Source organism: Colobus angolensis, unplaced genomic scaffold, assembly GCF_000951035.1.
Source record: "Colobus angolensis palliatus isolate OR3802 unplaced genomic scaffold, Cang.pa_1.0 Scaffold439, whole genome shotgun sequence".
In the NCBI taxonomy this organism is placed as follows: Eukaryota; Metazoa; Chordata; class Mammalia; order Primates; family Cercopithecidae; genus Colobus; species Colobus angolensis.
This window is the reverse complement of record NW_012117810.1, coordinates 213,445-217,650: the sequence shown is the minus strand read 5'-3', so window position 1 is coordinate 217,650 and position 4,206 is coordinate 213,445. Positions and strand designations below refer to the sequence as shown.

General features: G+C 37.2%; 1 pseudogene across 1 annotated transcript; it reads right to left on the bottom strand.

Annotated features, from left to right (window-relative positions):
- Positions 1-1,643: 1,643 nt before the first annotated feature.
- Positions 1,644-3,806, bottom strand: LOC105522603 (annotated as a pseudogene). The gene has a single exon (XR_001003475.1). The product of XR_001003475.1 is annotated as a heat shock protein HSP 90-alpha-like (transcript).
- Between the last annotated feature and the right edge of the window lie 400 nt (positions 3,807-4,206).

The following is a 4,206-nucleotide window of genomic DNA, read 5'->3' as shown; positions in this document are numbered from 1 at the left end:
TTGTCAGGTTTTATATTAGGCAGTGCAATTTGATCTGCGGAGCAGTAGACGGTACTTAAGGGTAAGAGCCAGTTGTACATAAGCAGATGGCTATGTATTTGAGCTTTGATTACTCTCAGGTATTCTCTGTTATTTCAGGTGATGGCCAGGATGAGCATTCCAGGTTCCCTAGCTTCCTGTTTCATGGGGATGATGAGACACATCTGGGCGAAGCTGTAGTGTTTCAAGTTTTATTCCCAGGTACATTTGATTTTCCCTTTGATTTTTTTCTCTGACCTATTGGTAGCTTATGAGTGTGTTGTTTAATTTCCACCTATTTGTAATTTTCTAAATTTCTTCCTGTTATTGATTTATATATTTATATCATTGTAGCCAGAAAAGATACTTGAGATGATTTTAGTTCTTCTTCAATATGATAAGATTTGTTTTGTGACCTAACGTGATCTATTCTGGAGAATGTTCCATGTGCACTTGAGAAAATTTTATATTAAACTTCTGTTGGGTGAAATGTTCTGTATATGTTTATTAGGTTCATTTGGCCAATGGTGTTACTGAGGTCTCCTGTTTCTGCATTGATTCACTGTCTGAATGATCTGTCCATTTTTAAAAGTAGGATAGTGAAGTCTCATTATTACATTGCTGTTTATTTCTCCCTATAGCTCTGTTACTACTTGCTTTATACATGTTTAGGTGTTCCCATGTTGAATGCATCTGTCTTTACTGTTCTTATATCCTCAAGATTACATCACCCCTTTATCATTATATAGTGACTTTCTTTGTCTCTTATGACAGATTTTGATTGAAAGTCTATTTTGTTTGATGGAAGTATACCTTTCCCTGATTTTTTTTGGGTTTACATTTACATAAAATATCTTTCTGTATTCCTTCACTTTTAACATGTGCTCTTAAGGCTAAAAAGAGTCTTTTGTAGGCAGTATATTGTTAGATCTTGACTTTTTCTTTTTTAACTCATCTGTATTTGTTACAACTTTAAGCAGAATGTGACTCAGGCACTACATTTCCATCCACAAGACTAGCTCTGAGTTATTTTTTGAAAAGCTTTGTGATAGGCTTAGGTAGGCTTATAACTTTGCTCCTCCAAACAATACTTTTGTTTGGAAAATAAGAACTCTCTGTGGAGATTTCCTTCCATCAAGTTGCTTCAAGTTAACCTATTTCTAGAGGACTAGTTCATACAGAACTGGCAACTACAGGGGATGAAAAGTTCAAAAGTAGATCCTACAAAATGTAACAAATACTTTTCTTCTAAACATCAAAGTATAGCTCAGGAACACTTGGATAACAAGATTTGGCCTACTAAGGAATACGAATTAATAGCTAACCACTTTAGACCACAAAGTAGACATCATGTTACATACATCCTACAACACGCATTGCCTCTGTCTGTTAAAATAAGCCAATGTGAAGCTAAAAAAAGATTGCTAGCTCTGCTTTAGTGCTTAAGGTATCACAGCATCACTTAGAAGTAGAAAGAAATCTCATCTTCCCCTTAAAGTAGTTGTTGTCGTGCCATACAGACTTTTAAATGTTAACAAAAAACAAAGAAAAATATCCTTGATAATATATTATCAGAGGAATTGTAGAGTACTGAACCAGTGTTTAAGTCATCCCTCAGCTGGAGTTTAGTCTATGTCTTCCATGCATGATGTGTCATCATCTCCTTCAAGGGGTGACATTTCTTCAGTAGTATCATCAGCAGTTGGGTCATTTTCATCAATACCCACACGCAGTTTGATCATCCTGTAGATCCTGGGGATCTTCCAGACCAAAGTCTGAAGACAAAAGAGCAGATTCGTAAAGCAAGATGACCAGATCCTGCAGAGACTTTACTTATCTGTCTCTGCCTTTTGCCTTAAGGTCTCAGTAATGGAATGGTCAGGGTTTATCTCCAGGTGTTTCTTTGCTGTCATGTAACCCATTGTTGAGTTGTCTCTTAGGACTTGAGCTTTCACGATTCTTTCCATGTTTGCTGTCCAGCCATATGTGCTCATGACAATATAGCCTGGAGATGTTACCAATCAGTTTGACACAACCACCTTTTCAACTTTTTCTCCAATATGTCTTTCATGATTTTGCAGATGTTCTCAAACTTTGTTTTTTTCTCTTCCTGTTTCTTTTTGTCTTCTTCATCCTCTGGAAGTTCCAAGCCCTCTTTGGTGATTGACACTGGTCTTCCCCTCAAATTCCTTCAATGTTGGACACAGTACTCATCAATTGGCTTGATCATATAGATCACTTCTAAGCCATGTTTCCAAAGATGTTCCACAAAGGCTGAGTTAGCTACCTGGTCCTTGGTCTCACCTGTGATATACTAGATATGTTTCTAGTTTTTGTTCATTCTGGTGCAGTAGTCCTTGAGAGAAACCATCTCATCACCAGAAGCAGATGCATGGTATCTTAACAGCTCTGAAAGCTTCTTCCAGTGTTGAGAGTCTTCATATATTTCAAGCTTTATGCTTTTAGAGAACTGCTCATAGAACTTCTTGTAGTTCTCTTTATCTTCTGCCAGTTCAGTAAAGAGTTCTAAGCATTTTTTGATCAAATTCTCCCTGATAACTTTCAAAATTTTGCTTTGTTGCAACATCTCACAGGAAATATTAAAGGGAGATCCTTTGAGTCCACTACCTTTCTACTGAAGTTCAGATATGCAGGGATTAGCTCCTTACAGTTATCCATGATGACAACTCTGTGTACACACAATTTGATGTTGTTCTTTTCCTTTCTCTTTTCAAATAGGTCAAAAGGAGCATGTTGTGGGACAAATAGAAGGGCTCTGAAGTCCAAGTGTCCTTCAACTGAAAAATGCTTCACTGCCAAGTGATCTTCCCAGTCACTGGTAAAGCCCCTGTAGAATTCTCCTTACTCCTCATTAGTAATACCATTGGCATTTCTGGTCCAGCTGGGCTTTGTTTTGTTGAGTTTTTCTTGATAGATGTACTTTTCCGTAATCTTCTTATTCTTTTTGTCACCATCCTTCTTTTCTTCTTCGTCTTCATCAGAACCAACATCTTCAATTTCAGGTTTGTCTTTGAACTCTTTCTCTTCTTTTTCTTTTTCTTCTTCTTTATCTTCCTTTTCTTCAGCTTCATCATCGCTCACTTCTTTATCACGTTCCTTCTCCACAAAAAGAGTAATGGAATATCCAATAAACTGTGAATGTTTCTTCAAAATCCTTTTTATTCTTCATTCCTCTAAGCACTCAAAATTTGGTCTTCCTTCAGGTGTAGGATAACCTTTGCTCCACGACCCATAGGTTTACTCGTCTGTCTTCACTGTGAATGATCCCCCTGCTGAGGACTCCCAGGCATATTGCTCATCATCGTTATGTTTGATGATCACAGTTGCTTTCTTGGCAACCAATAAGCAGAATAAAAAACAACCCTAAACTGGCCAGTCATAGAGAGATCTGCATCAGCCTGCAAAGCTTCAATGAACACTTTGGTCCCAGACTTGGTGATAGTACCAAGGTTATTGATCAAGTCAGTCTTGGTCATTCCAATTCCAGTGTCCACAATAGTGAGGATTATATCTTCTTTTCCTTTGTTTGGTATAAGGGTAATATGCAGCCCTTTCCCAGAGTCTAATTTACCGGGATCTGTCAACCTTTCATATTGGATTTTGTCCAATGCATCTGACGAATTTGAAATTAGTTATCTCAGGAAGTTCTATTTGTTCGAGTAGAAAGTAATGATGATCAGTGACATCAGCTGGGCAATTTCTGCCTGAAAGGTGAACATCTCAACCTCCTCCTCCTCCATCGGTTGGTCTTGGGTCTGGGTTTCCTCAGGTATCTTGGCTAAGAGACTGCACGGCCTCCACAGCGCAGCAGCACCAGGATGGTAAGATACCTTGGCTTTTTTTTTTCTTTTCTTTTCTTAAAATCCATTTAGCCACTCTGTATCTTTTGATTGGAAAATGTAATTCATTTACATTTAAAGTAATTATTGATAGGTAAAGGACTACTGGCATTTTGATTTTTGCTGACTGCTTTGTAGTTCTTTTCTTTCTTTTTTCCAATCTTCCTACCTTTCTTTACAATTTGTTGAATTTTGATAGTTGCATGCTTTGATTCATGTCTCTATTTTTTGTGTATCAACTAGAGACTTTTTTTTTACTTGGTTATCATGGGGCACATATAAAACATCTTATAATTATAACATTCTAATTTAAGTTGCTAACAACTGA